Here is a 15,665-nt window from a genome sequence, read left to right as displayed (position 1 = left end):
TCTAGTAAGTTGAAGCTCCAGGAAGAGATATTATGTTTATCCTGTGACTTTGAATATCCCAACTTCATGTGTAAAACACCCATGGGGCTATGGTTTCTGGAGCAAAGTCTTCTTCTAGCCATATGTTTCACTACTGGCCAAACATTTGTAGGACAATTCAGTCATATGGTCTATTTGTTGTCCTTTGAACTTACTATTCTATTTCTTACCTAAAGATTTTTAATGATGTCATTTTCCTATCCAGAGTACTTCTCCTCCTGTTAATTATTCTGAGAACTTAAAGATTCTGCTTTTCTGATAAGATTTCTCAAACTTATGGAACTCATTCTTTCTGTGCTCTTTTTGCTGTGAAATCAGAACTTACTGTCTTATATTGTTGGTTCCTGTATTACACACATTTATCACTAACTGAACTATAAGCTCCTCAAGGTGAGGTCCATATCTCAGACCTCCTTGTCTTTCTTAGACCTTATGAGGACAGTCCTTTCTGTAGAAAACATCTACTTAAAATACAAGAAGCAAAACAACATTCTGTAAATATTTGTAGGCCAAGATGAGATTACCCTCATAAAAAAAGAGGAAAAACAAAGGGAGAGAACTAATATTTTAGTTCATTTGGCTGCTATAACAAAATAACACAGAATGGGTAGATTATAAATAGAAATTTATTTCTCACAGTTCTGGAGACTGGGAAGCCCAAGATCAAGGCAGCTACATGGTCACACTCTTGTAGAACTGTCTTCCTGGTTCATAGCTATCACCTTCTTACTGTGTCCTCACATGTTGGAAGGGGCGAGGGAATTCTGTGGAGTCTGTTTATTTATTTATTTATTTATTTATTTATTTATTTATTTATTTATTTATGAGAGGTAGGGAAGGGCAGAAGGAGAGAATCTCAAGCTGACTCCCTGTGGAATGCAGAGCCAAATGCTGCTCCATCACAGGCCCCATGAGATCATGACCTGAGGCAAAACCAAGAGCCAAGATGCTCAACCAACTGAGCCACCCAGGCCCCCCATGTGGAGTCTCTTTTATGACAGCATTAATCCCATTCATGAGGGCTCTACCCTCAGGACCCTATCAGTTCCCAAAGGCCTTACTTCCAAATACCATTACATTGGTCATTAGAATTTCAACAATTGAATTTTGAAAAGATATAAACATCCAGACTATAGAAAGAAGCTAACACTGATTGAGTATTAACTCTTGGCAAGCACTGTAGAGACAACATTTACATACTGTACACATCACACTCCATCTTTACAATAACCCTGTGAGATGAGTGTCATTGTTATCCACATTTTACAGAAAAGAATGCTGAGGCTCTGAGAGGTTAAATAACTCCCCAAAGATCACACCACAATGCATGAGCTGGAATGTTGGCCCCTAATTACCTGGTACTGGATCTTAAGTTCTTAACTGTTATAAGGAAAGAAAAATGGGAGTATAGGTTAGACCAACTTAACACAGGTGGGGGGATTAATGCAACACAAAATATTACCTACAGTTAGGGGGTGGGAGGCTGTACTGTTTCTCATACACAAAACTACTATTTTCTAACAGAAAGTAGATTATTTCTAGTAGAAAGGATTGTCTTAATAAGGTCCAGGAGAGACAAAGTGATCTGAAGCATGGACCTTGAGGATCATGCAGTCTAGTTAGATATACATAATACATATGTACAATACAGAACTAATGATACAAGGTGGTGTTCTGGGTTCAAGTTGGTGTCACTGAAAAACAAAAAGACCCAAGACACTGGTGAGAGGGCCAGAAGAAAGGGCAGAGAGAACACAAATTACCCCAGAACATACTTCCTTTCTTCTAGCTGACCCCTTATAAACACCAAACTTTCACTCAGCCTGTCAGTCTGATACCACGCCTGGCCACAAGCAATCATGCCTGCTCAGCATTCCCACAGATGGATATCATTTTCCAGAATGGAGTTCAGAAAATGATATTTTTCTTCTGCCATGATAACATCCCCACAATTAGGGGGGAAAATAGCCAGGAACTGATATTTTACAAGGTCACGCTTCATTTTCCCTGGCTTGATGCAGCCCAGGGAGGAGGGTTTAGTTTCTAAGAAGCCTGGGGAACTGAGTTTCTAAGGAACTCTGGGGGCTGAATATCTAGTAGAGTCTGTGTCCCCTGAGTTTGACGGGTGTTCTGCAGTCTCCTTAAGTGAGAGAATATAAATTTGTACAGAGACATGGTTTAACATGTAGCCAGTCAGTGAGGATTTGTCAGATCAATGAAGGCCAACTCTGAGTGTTCCCTGCTGGGCTTCCTAACGCCCTGGGACACTCAGCTGAACTATCTATTAAGACTATTTTCCCAAGTCATTTGTGTTAGATTATAGGCTATAAACTGCTTATTGTTGCCTGTCCGCCATAAATATAAAGCAATCATTTTTAATGCAAGCAGCTGTTGGGCTTACTTCTCCAAGATGCTTTGCCCAGGGACTCACGTTCTGCTGTTTTCTCCTTCATCAAGTGCATTTCTGATTGTTTTTCTGCTCTGCTGCATACCACACACGTGGTAGTGGTGGGGGTATAAATTTTCCTTGCAGAGCTTTGTTTGGACACATGGTTTCTAAAAATATCCAAAAGGAATTGAAGGTGCAGAGGGGCAATTTAAGTTGTAGGAAATCTGGTGACTCAAATCCTTACCACATCTAATTTTTTAAAATGACCTTGGAAGCACCAACTCGTTTTTTTCTAACCTCTAGTGACAAGATTTGTGATTTTAGAATATATGTATTGATAAAAAAATTCTCAATGTACTGGGGTACCATGTTAGATGTTGAGGATATAAAAGTGAGCCAAAATTGACATGGTGCCCATTCCCTGCCTCCCCCCTGCCCGCCCCAGCCTTATCAGGTATAATTGACAAATAAAATTGTAAGATATTTAAAGTGTCCAATGTGATGATTTGATAAACATAAATATTGTGAAAAGATTCCCCCAAGTGAGATAATTAACACATCCATCACCTTATGTATTTATCCCTCCTCTCTCTCTCTCTGTTGAGAACATTCAAGTTCTACTCTCTTAGCAAATTTCAATTATATAACACAGTGTTATCAACTCTAGTAACCATGTTAAATGCTCAGTCTTCAGATCTTATTCATCTTATAGTTCAAATTTATACCCTTTTACTAGCTTTCCCTATTTCCTCCACTTCCCAGCCCCTGGCAACTACTTTTCTACTTTCTGTTTCTAGGAGTTCAATCCCTTGCCTTTTATAGTCTAGTAGGAGAGACAGACTGATCAACCAAATGCATAAATTATGATATAAGTATGAAGGAAATTTAAGGAACAAATAAAATGCCCAATCTAGTGATTTATGGAGGTTTTCCTAAGAAAGCAGCATTTTTGCTGAGGGCAAGTGGAGTTAACTCTGCAAGGGAAGAGGGATAATGAAGGCAGGATTTCCAGGAAGACATAAAGGAACAGAGGTGGGAATGAGCATTGTAAGAGCTGACTTAAGGTCAGGGCACCAGATGCAGAGAAGTCAAATAGTCCAGTGGGGCTGGAAAGGCAGGAGGGGGGGTGGGATCTAGATCTAGTAGGGCTATGGGGGCCTTGTGAGGAGGAGTTTGGGTTCCACCCTGATACCAACAGGAAGCCATTGGTGGATGTAGTTCTTAGGACCTTGGGAGGAAACTGCTGGCTTCCTTGAATCATACTTCGGTGAAATGTTGGGATAATTTACAGAGCAATCCTTTTCATGGGTATGGATGGAGTTAAAGGGACCAAGGAAAGATGTTAAAGCACCCAAGCAAAGCAACGATGAGAAGTGATTTTTTACCTCTAGTCCTGAAGAGGCAAAGCAACGAAGCAGTGAGAGCTGGAGCCAGGAAGGTAAGTTGCCCTGCAGAAACTGTGGTCATGGAATATCACAGCTAATGACAGATCTGTAGCATTTCAGTGGAAATAAATATTTCAAACTGTCTTGCCTGTGCTCTCCAGTCTCCTGCTGAATCCTTCATTGGCTGAACCTAAACAGAAGCCAGAAAGTCAAAGGAATCCATTGAGATCAGCATCCTCCCCCATGCCCCAAACGGGTACAAAGAAAGGAAGTACATATATATTAACACCCTTTTACAAATGAGCCAAATGAGACTCAGACAGGTTAGACAAATTGCTCAAGATCCACAGATGGTAAGTGGAAAATCCCACTCAAACCCAGGTCTCCCTGCCTCTAAACATCAATGGTCTTAACCCCACTACTCCATATTGGTTCTCCCCCACTTGGCACAGCATTATGCTGGGCCCTCTAGTTTGGGGCATTGAGGTTGGGAGGGAGAATTTGAGACGCCAAAGAGTAGGAAGTAGTAAACAATCAAAGATAGCAACAATCAATCCCTTTCTTCCCTGTGTATACATGTTACTCTTCTCATCAAATGAAGTTGTCTAATTTCTCTCTTCTTGAATCTGAGCTGGCCTCAGTGACTTTATTCTAACCATCCAAAATCTGAGATTTCTGAAGCTAGGTCATGAAAAGATTTGCAGTTTTGTCTTCCACACACTCCCTCTTAGAAGACTGTTGCCATGTTGTAAGAAGCCTGAGCCACGTGGAGAGGCCACACATAGACATTTCTGGTACACCTTAGCTGAGTTCTAAGCCAAGAGCCAACAATAAATGTAACCCATATTAGTGAGCTGTCTTGGACATCCAGGCCCGTCAAGCCTTCAGATGACTGTGGCCTCAACCACCATCTGACTATCATCACATGTTAGATGTCCAAGCAAAACTACGTGGATAAACCCAGCCAACCCAAGAGCTATGAGAGATACTAATAAATTGCCTTAAGCTGCTAATTTAGGGATGGTTTGTTATACATTTGTGGATAGTCAGAACATAGGATAAGGTTTTTGACTTCATGGAAACATTAGATAAATGGAACATAAGCATATCACGTGTGTGGTATTCCTTTTCCCACATAACCATTAATAAGGAGCCCCTTTCCTGGAAGTTCTCCCTCCTCTGCACAAATCTGGACCCCACTAATTCTTGAACCCAGTCTCCTTGTTAGCCTGTAAGGACTTCCCTTCCTGTGACTGCCTCAGGGTACACATGAGAGGCCCAGCCAGGGAAGATGGAGAGTACCTTAAATCAAAGCTCTCTGCCTTTCCCTCCCTCCTAGCTTCTGACCACCCATGCTTTCCACCAGTATGGAGTGAAGGTGTGGAATAGAGTCCAGATCCTGAAGGACTTAGACAAGAAGAAGGCAAACCAAGGTTGAAAAATTAAAGATGTGGGCTTTGTAGGAAAGCTTTTATCCTGGAAAGGAAATAAAATACCCATAAGTTATCCTAGCCTTGGCCTTAGAGCTAAGCTTGGGTCTGGCAGAGTTTTTCAAACTCAGTGTTACTGATATTTTGGACCAGATAATTTTTTTTGCTGTACATTATAGGATATTTAGCTGCATCTTTGGCTTGTACCCACTAGATGCTAATAGCACTTATCCACCAGTTGTGACAACGCAAAAAAAAAAAACCACCTCTTCAGACTTTGCCTAATGTTCTTGATGGTGGGATGAGTGGCAAAACTGAAAACCACTACTCCCTCCCTTCTTTCTCTGAAGACTTTCCTTCTCAGATGGTGAGAAAAACTTGTGACTTCCTGCCACAACTGTCTGCTGCTTTCCAGGTGTATGACCAGCACCACTCCCTTCATCTATCTCTACAAGGCTCTCCTTTCCCCAGACTTCCTCTGGCCAGATGGCACTCAGGCTCTCCAGGAGGTGTTTCATAGAGAAGACATGGTATTTCAGGCTGAGTTTATTCTATACCTCAGGCTAAAGATGATACAGACCAGATTAATGGGTGAGCCAGTAGGCAGTTGTCCAGAGAACCAGTCAATAGGGGCTACCAAAATGTTACTGGCATAAAACTAGAGTAAAGATGCAGTTAATTAAGGTCTCTATATGTCACTACTAATAAAACTGGTGAGACATAAACTGGTTTGGCTGCAATTGACTACTCCCTATTGCTGTCAATCTCTCCCTGTTGATATTTTTTTTGTGGTAGTATGTGCTGTGTATAAGACTTCACCACTAACTTTGAGACTGTACCTCTCAGAGTCTGTAACAACCATCCAGCCTGCTGAAATTCTGAAACTGAAAAATTCATGGTGCTGTATGTGCTCTTTCCTGGAGATGATTTGTTAGAATGTCTACACTTAAAGAGTTTAATATGTCTCTCAAGAAATTGTCTAGTTCAGAAAATCATGTGTAGTATGTACATGGAAAATATATCTTTATTTTGAACATAAAAAAGCATTTACTTTTAATATTTTTTATGTTCTGAGTAAATGTTGAACAGACATGTAAAGAACAGAGAAAACTGTAACAAGGTTCCAAGTTACTCCCCTGCCATGTCTAATGTCTCAGTCTGACTGGGATGCATATGTAGTGTTGCTGGGAAGCGAAGGGGCAGCAACTCATAAAATTTGCATTGGAAACCTTTTCTTTCTACTCCCATTTATTTCCATGTAAAATCAGATCAAAATGAATCTTCAAAAATAATTTTAATGTATAAATCAAGTAAAAACAAGAAACAATCTGAAATATAAGTCAGGAAATGGGAAAGAGCAGATCATCTATTTGACCTTAGGGTTTTGAGGAAGACTGGGTGCTAACTGCATTTTTAAGAGTCTCAGATCTTTTTCAGCTCCATTAGGTAGATGCGACTCCTCGTTTGAATCAATACTTCCTTAATGCACTGGCCAATCACTCTGTCTTATACCCCAAGCAAGGAAATGCACATCAGTTGGGGTTGAAGAAATCTCCATGCTGCATGCGTCTGTGTGTAATCTCAAGGTCACAAATGTGTTACTTCTGGCTCTTCAAGAAGCAGAAGCCAAGATGGAATTAGACATGTAAAAGATCCACGGAAAATGTCTGTGAGAGAAACAGAGAAAGAATTGGAGAGGGTAAGAAGAGCTGTCTGACCACAGTACAGAGCTGACCCTGTGCAGGCCAGAGGGGAGGAAGGACATATAACTGGGTTGGCAGAGCCTCAGACTACAGCACAATGCTAGGAAATCTTTGACCAGGCTAAAGGAGAGTTCCAGAGCCAACGTATCTAGTACCTCACAGGTAGGAGCCTGCCTTAGTACCCCTCTTGTGCTCAATTACTGGCTGAGAGTACCCCAAGGGAAGAAAAGCCTCAGAGCAGATGGCAGGTGGATTTGGAGTACAGCCTCTGGGGGTTGTTTATCAATCATAGTCCCCATGACACAGCAGGAATTCTGAGTAGTGCATCTTCAAGGCCACCATAGCTATGGAAGCCTTAGTGCAACAGAAGGCCATGGATGAGTGAGACACTAGAGGAAGGAAGAGGGATATCAGCTGTAAAGGGAGGCCAAGACTGATTTGACCCAGTTCTGCCCAGAGCCCAACTCAAACCTCAAATGAGGGCTGGGACTATTTAGAGGCTTCTAACTTCTGAGTCCCAGGCCACACCAAAATCCATCAAATCAGTTAATGAGTATTAGCTTGGAAAGCAAGCACCATTGACCATATTTTACCTAAAAGAAACTGTAATTCACGTTTCAAACAACCAATTTTTAATTTGATTTTGTGGCTACAGACATACTGACACAGAGAACTGAGTATTTTCAATCTTACAATGATATAGCCATTTCCAGACAATATCCAAGAGTAGGATAAGGTATCTAACTTTACACAAATGTTATGTAGCTGAGAAAAAGTGATTAATTCTCTTAGAAATATTGATTAAGTGCCTTATGTGTTGTCAGGAGTTGTCCCAGATGCTAGAAAAATAGCATTATTAATTATTAATAGCATTATTCAATTATTAAAAAATGAAGAACTAAGAAATGCAGGTAAAAGTCATAGGGAGATAGATTTAGATTTGAAATGCCAAAAAATATCTCAAAAATTTTCACTAATTCTGTTATACAACATCTTCCATTTTGCTTCCCAGCTCTGCTCATATAGCTGTGGACCACATTGATCACACTGTATTCCAGTTAGTTACATATGGATTTCTTTCCCCCTGAGAGTTTCCAAGTCCCCAAGAACTGGGAACACATGTACTGATTCACTAATTAAATAAATGACTCATTCCTCAAAAATTTATTCAACAAAAGTTTTTTGAGTGCTTTGTGCCTTCTGTTGGTATCTGTGGAGGCCAAGGTAAATAAGACACAATATCTGTCCTCAGATATTGTAGGGAGAAAGACAGTGAGATATCAATATAGTCCTGAATGGTATATGCCATAGAGGAGGTATTTACTGAGAAAAGCAGGAGCATGAGGAGGAAAAACCAAACTCTGCTGAGGGAGTGTCAGTGAAGGAATTCAACATAAAACTGATGACTCTTCAGCTGCATCATGAAGGAAAAGTAGAAGTTATCCAGGATTTTATCCCTAGTTTCTAGCACAAAACAAGTCCTCAATTCATCTCTGCAAAATTAATGAATGATGGATAAATAGAGTGTAATTGAGAGTATTTTTTCCTGATCAGCATCTATTGCCCTCCCTCCTGGTAGTAACAATTCAGTCCTGGCTCCAGAAGTAGGCCCATGACCCAGGTCTTGGTAATCAAATAATGAACAGCTCTGGCCAGTAACTGATTCAGGAGATGACATGATTGAACTTGGTACAGTGAGACTCATCTCAAGACCTGCTTGAACAATCAGAGGATAGAATCTCTCTTTTTGCTGACCTGGGGCTATGAGGATATCAGTCTAGAGCACCTGGGAGCATCTTGGTTGAGAGAAGTCTGCTGAAGGTGAGGTTCCACAGAAGAAGCAGGACTGGGCAGTCCGGGTGGCTCAGAGGTTTAGCGCTGCTTTTGGCCTAGGACATGATCCTAGAGACCCGGGATTGAGTTCCACGTCAGGCTCCCTGCATGGAGTCTTCTTCTTCCTCTGCCTGTCTCTGCCTCTCTTTCTCTCTCATGAATAAATAAATAAAATCTTTTAAATTAAAAAAAAAGAAGAAGAAGAAGCCGGACTGAGAGATGGAGAGAGAGAAATTGGGTCCTGGTAACATTGTTCTAGCTCCTGGACCCAGCATATATAAGAAGAGGGTCTACTCCTTAACTGTTCTTTGAGTGATCCTTAAATTACCTTTTTTGGGGGTAGGTGTGAGGGGGTATTTAAGCCAGTTTTAATAGGCTCTTCTATTACTTGTGACCAAACATGTGTTGACTAATAGAGATAAATAGCTATCTAGAGTATAAATTGCTTCACAAGGTGTTGAATTGCCTATTTCCAGAATGGTTCATGTAAAATCAAGTCTATAAGAAAAGGAAGTGTTGCCTTACTGGAGAACCTCCTTTCAGCTTTGCTGATTGAGGCTAGGTTTCTGTCTATTTACCTGAGGAAGAGTGCTTGCAAAAGAGAAAAAGAGAGAGAGAGAGTGAGAGAGAGAGGCAGGAGTGGAGGAAAGACTTTGCACTATAACATCACCAGATTGCCCAGCATCATTTCAAAATTACTATTTACATGTTATGAGTGACAAAATATACCCAAACCAGAGAGAACTGACACACTAAAATTTTTGTTAAAAAGAATTAACAAGTGTGCAGATTGACTGAGAAAAAGAGATATGGCCACTAAGGCATAGTGGCTGAAAAAGATATTTTTCTTTCCTTCCTTCTGTTAAATGCACCATCTAAAGGAGGAATTACTATCAAATATAAACATCCTCACCACAGTGACAAGCTTGGCAGGGACCAGAACAGAAAGTGCCCACTGGCCCTGTTCCCAGGGGTTTGAGTCAAGAGGCCAGGAATCTGTGTAGCCCATCTGGGGCAGGAGAGCAAACATCTAATGGGGCAAAGCCTAGAACCGGAGAAGGTGTATTTTCTGAAACGGAAATACAAATAAATAGCTGACACCAGAAGACAGAGCATCTCCTGACTATTTAGAAACCACTGGACTCTAGTTCTATTTATAAAGATGACATGTTCCACAGAACTAGTTTTCCCTGTTACTAATCGAGGCCAAAGCATCAACATATTCCAGGCATATGTGGGAAGGGATGAAATGTGGGTTCAGGGCTCCGACCTCTTTAATGAATTCACTCTGCATCTGGGTCAGGACACATGCAGAGTGTATTGTATTTTTTACTCCGAGTAACTGGGGGAGACATAGATGTATAGTCTTCCTCTAGATTTCTAGCCCTTCTCGCCTTCCTGTCAGTTTCATCTTTCTTCTTTCTTGCTTGTCTGCCACTCCTACCTCTTTCTTATTCCCTCCTAGCAGAAAAAAACACTTCAGGCTGTTTAAGGGGGCATAGATTCTGGTCCAGACTTTGCCTATAACTGGCTATTCAACTTCAGGCATCCTATTTAATCTCTCTAGACTCTAGTCTTCTCATCTGTATGATAGGCTTAGATAAGTGTTTACCCAATTCATGTTTCCCAAGATATGAAGAACTGGGCTGCATGCAGGGATATTGAAGACTGAAACATATTTCAGTAAAGAATCATATTCAACTTTGTTTGGCCAAGCATGGCTCAAATTCATTTGAGAACAAAATCTCTTAAAAAAATAAAATGGGGGACACCTGGGTGGCAGAGTTGGTTAAACGCCCAACTCTTGGTTTCAGCTCAGGCCATGATTTCAGCATTCTGGGACTGAGCCCCATGTTGGAGGCTCCATGCTCAGTGAGGAGTATGCTTGAAATTCTCTCTCCCTCACCCTCTGCTCCTCCTCCTGTGCATTCTCTCTTTCTCTCTCTCTCTCAAATAAATAAATAAATTTAAAAAAAATAACATATAGCTAAGCCTCACTATCCTATGGTATACAGGTTGAAAACTGCTGGTTTGGGCCAATACTTGGATTGGTTCTCTAAACTTTCTTTTTACCTTCCTTCTATTTACAGTGGTTAGAAACAAAAACTATATTTCTCAGACTTCCTGCAGCTAGGGTTTTGCATTTGGATTGCATTCTACCAGTATAATGAACTCATGTGAAATGGGGAAGACATTTCCATTTGTTGCCCAATCCTGACAGGTACACTGACTTAGATGATCTCTAAAAGTCCAGTTCAACTCTATGGGATTTTTATGTTTTCTCTCTTGACCATACCATTTCTTAGGCAAAAAGCTCATTTAGATATTGTGAATTTAGTTCTTTTATTTTTTTTCTGAGTTGTAATAAATCCCAAGAGATAGGCCCAGAACACATCAGGGAAGAGTAAATGCTAGCTGGGGATCATCTTTCCCTGAAGTTTCCACCATCTTCTACAGTTCATTTCTGATTCAGTGGGACATAGTTCATCTTGGGGTCTTGCAGCAATTCCTAAAAGAGAGAGACTTGCTAAAATGTTGGGACTATAATCCTATATGATGCCCCCTATGTGATGCCCCATAATGGCAGCTTTATGAGGCTGGATTGAGCTCCGTACACAGACTGTTTCCTCTTAGCATCCGCTGTGAATTTTATAGGGATGGTTGTATTTCTCATCATATTCTAGGAGCATCTTAAGGGCTGCTCCACTTAAAGAAGACAGCTCTAGGAGGGCAGAGACCTAGCTCTGGCTCCCGGATGACTTAGTAAGCAACCTTGATCAGGACAAATAACTACTATGTCCCTTAGATTCTCTGGGTCTAAAATCAATGAAGCAGCATTTTCCCTAGCTGCCAGTACTTTAGCAAATAGGAGACCCGGAATGTAGTGCAAGTAGTTTTAACATTGAGATTTCCAAGTGGGTGTCAAATACTACCAAATTCATGTCTGACCTTGATTCCATGAAGGTTAAACATTGGAAGTTGAACTCATCAAAACGTGGGATGAAGGGAATTTCTGGGTGGTTGGTTCTCTGACAAAATTATAAAGTGGTTAAAATTTGTTTTTTTCTCCTTCCAAATGATTAAAGTTCAGTTTTCCAACTTTTAGCATAGAAAGCTTTCCCTATGCTCCTCTGCTCCCTAGAACTGTGCAGTGTTTTAGCTCTATCCTTATCAGAGCAAGAAAAAATAGTAAGCTTTTTTACCCTGAGGCTGTGGTTTTAACCCTGGCATCTCATCAGTCCTGGATAGCTTCAGAGAGCATAAATGCCAGAGTCCCACAGCTAGAAACCCAATAGTTGGTCTTGGATGGAACCCAGGTACACTAACTATTCCAAAGCGCCAACAGGTTGAGAACCATCAGGGTATTGTTACTTGAATACACCTCTTCAAAGAAAATCATGGAAAAATTCCAGGGATCAACTAATCTTGTCCCACTCCTACTCAAAATTTTCATAAAGCAAATTATTGCCATTCACTTTTACTTGCAAGCTTCAAGGTAACCAGACTGGAAGTATGGCTCTTGCCACAAATAAGAAGCTTATAAAATCTTGAAATAATGCCAGTGTTAGTTCAATATGAAGCATCTATCTAGCAGCTGGTACGTTGTTCGGGAAATTCTGTGTCCATTCTGTCTCCTGACTTGATTGTGCTTGATTATCTCACCCTCAAATATCCCAGAACCCAGTTTTCATCCTTTGCGTGGTGTCCTGTTTCTCACCTAACCCTCCAATATTAACCTGATGACAAACACATGGGCTTTGAGTTAGCTCTTGTTCAAGCCTTGATCCCACCACTCTGTAACTCAGGATTCCTTGGGAAAATTATTTGGAGCCTTGGTTTCTTCATCTACAGAACAGGAATGTTACCTATTCCATCAGTTCAGAGTTATACACCCAGTAAATATTCAACAACTGTGAGGTCTCTTTCCCCTCAAATCTCATTGTTTACCTTGTACTTATTTCTACCTAAGGTTTATATGATCCATAGCCCAAATGGTTCTTAAAGGCAAGTTTTGGAATATCAGTAGGAGGATGTTTTAGACACAGTAAGACTTTTGTATTGCCATTGAAATTACAGCCTACTGGTCCCCAGTAACTCTTATCTTAGCTCCTACCATAAAGGGTCTGACCAAGGCATTCAGGGCAGTGATGGAATGGAAGAAACTAATGGATGTAGTGGGAGGAGTGATTTGAAGAAACCCTTGGTAGTCACCAGTGGGAAGCTGAAAAATAAACCCAGAGAAGACCTGAAAAGGGTAGACCACTAGATATCCAGCCAGGAAGCAGAAATCCTGGCTGGAGTCTGTTTCAAACCACAGAATCTGAATTTGAGGAAGAAGGCATTAAAAACAATAAATTACCCCAAATGGCAAATTTAAGATTTAACTGCCTCAAACTGTAACAACTTAGGCACTTGTGAAAGAGAAATATTCCAGATGGCAAAGTGGAAGGATGAATTATAGAGAAGGAAGTGGCTAATATCCTGTGCAAGACTTTGAAGCAATACAAAGAGAGCTTATAGGAACAAGCTGGGGGAGCCTAATGTTTCTGGAGATAGAAATGGGGTGCCATTCAATCAGGGTCAGCTGGCCCTATTGGCCAGTTCTGGGTGCTCAGGACTCAGATTTTGTTTCAAATTGCCTTCTGTCTTCTAAGAGATTCTGGAACAAATGGTCCTTGTGCCTTAGAAGGGGGATCTAGAGTGACTACTTAACATGTATAGGACACTGACTTAACATGGTCCATCTGGCCTCACTACTTAATTCAGGATCACAAGGGCCTAGGTATGATTTCAAATTGTATCTGTGCCTTTTCATCTTCTACTTCCCTTTATACAAGGTCACTACAGCTCTGGAACCAAGGGGATTGAATCTGAACAAGTAGATTGGAGACAGGTGAAGGAATCTAACTACATCCTGGTCAAAGGGGCCTTAGTTCTGGCTTCTTAAAATGTAGTCTTCAGACTGCATGATCTAACTATATGATGCTTCGGCATCACTTAGAAGCTTATTAGAAATGTAGCACCCTGGTGGTCTTAGCTAGCCTAACACACCAGTCTTTGCTCCTTAGGATGCGATTTGTTAAAGGTTGTCAAGAATAAGGCTTATTTCAAGAGATACCAAGTGAAATTTAGAAAAAGATGAGAGGGTAAAACTGATTGTTATAGTAAAAAATGTTTGATAATTCTTGATAAAAGTAAGTACAACACACCTAAATACAGGATGATAGTTCATATAACCAATGGAGGTATCATTTGTCAGATTGCTTATGCCTGTACATATGATATATGATAGTTTGTGCAGCTTATGCTTATGAACTCCCAAAGTATGGTATGAAGGTTGGCATGACAAATCATAATGCAGCATATTATACCAGCCTGATGCTGGCCCACAGACTTTTCAACAGGTTTGGCATAGACAAGTTCTGTTCTATGAAGGCCAATCGGAGGTGACCAGAGATGAATACAATATGGAAAGCACTGATGATCAACCTGGTGCCTTCACCTGCTATTTGGATGCAAGGCGTCTTAGAACTACTACTGGAAATAAAGTTCTTGGGGCACTCAAGGGAGCTGTGGATGGAGGCTTGTCTACCCATTGCAGTACCATATGATTCCTTAGTTATGATTGAGAAAGCAAGGAATTAAATGCATAAGTACATTGGAAGTACATTATGGATCAGAATGTTACAGATTATATGCATTACCTAATAGAAGTAGATGCTTATAAGAAACAATTATCTCAATACATAAACAACAGAGTAACTCCAGACATGATGGAGAACATGTTTAAGAAAGCTCACACTGTTATATGAGAGAATCCAGGCTATGAGAAGAAGCCTAAGAAAGAAGTAAAAAGTAAAGATGGAACTGTCCCAGAATGTCTCTTGCTCAGAAGAAAGACTGGATAGATCAGAAGAAAATAAGCTTCCTTAGAGCTCAAGAGTGGGCTGGTGAGAGCTTATAAACAAACCAGTTTTCTTCTTTTTTTTTTTTAAACCACAATTTTCTATGAAGATTTTTCAGATAAAGGTTATAAACTTATTCATCAAGCAGCTAAAAAAGAAAAAAAAAGGAAATGCAGCACCCCAAATCTACCAAATCAGAACTTGCATTTTAATATGATATGCAGGTGTTTCATATATATGTTAAGTTTTGAGAAACAATGTACTTGTATGCAAAGGAGGAATACAGGCCCACAAAGATCCCTGTATGCATCAGAAAGGACATTGCCCGTGTCTAATTGTATCAACAATACTGTACCTCGTAGAGTAGCACTGCCAAGGCCTTGATCTCAATACTCACAATAAATTTGGTCTGAAATTTAGTCCATAAGCAAAAGGCCATCCAGTGCTCCATCTCAGTGTCAGTTATTCTGTTCTATTGTTTCTCCTCCTTTCATGGGGCATTCCATGCCAACAAGAGCAAAGTCATAATATGAAAGAAAGTTGCATAACACTGGTTTTCTATCACATTCAGAATAGTTCAGATTCCTTATTGTGGCTTCATAGGGCCCTTCATTCTCTGGCACCTGACTACTTCTTAAAATTTATTTCTTGTCCTCTGTAACACTGCTCCAGCCATTCTGGCTTTTCTTTCTGGAACACACCAAGTAAATTCCCACCTCCAGGCATTTCCTGTTTCCTCTGTGGAAATGCTTTTTCTTTCCTCTTAGCATTGCTAAGTCCTCATCACTTAGGTCTAAACACAAACATTCCTTTCCTAGAAAGACCAACCCTGCTACTGTATCTGAATTTCCACCCTACCTATTCTATTTCTATCAGATTATCCTGTGGAATTTTCCTCATTGAATTTAATGTTCTTTTAAAGGAGGAAACAGATTCCTCTCCCTGACTGTTGTATCCCAAGTACTTAGAACAATGCCTGC

At 40.5% G+C, this 15,665-nt stretch overlaps 1 pseudogene; it reads left to right on the top strand.

Annotated features, from left to right (window-relative positions):
* The window catches only part of LOC112928027 (large ribosomal subunit protein uL18 pseudogene), a 44,878-nt pseudogene extending 30,134 nt beyond the window's left edge, over positions 1-14,744 (top strand).
* The last annotated feature ends 921 nt before the right edge of the window (positions 14,745-15,665 follow it).

This window comes from Vulpes vulpes, chromosome 4 (assembly GCF_048418805.1).
Source record: "Vulpes vulpes isolate BD-2025 chromosome 4, VulVul3, whole genome shotgun sequence".
Classification (NCBI taxonomy): Eukaryota; Metazoa; Chordata; class Mammalia; order Carnivora; family Canidae; genus Vulpes; species Vulpes vulpes.
The sequence above is the reverse complement of the archived record's forward strand: the minus strand, read 5'-3'. Positions and strand labels throughout refer to the sequence as shown.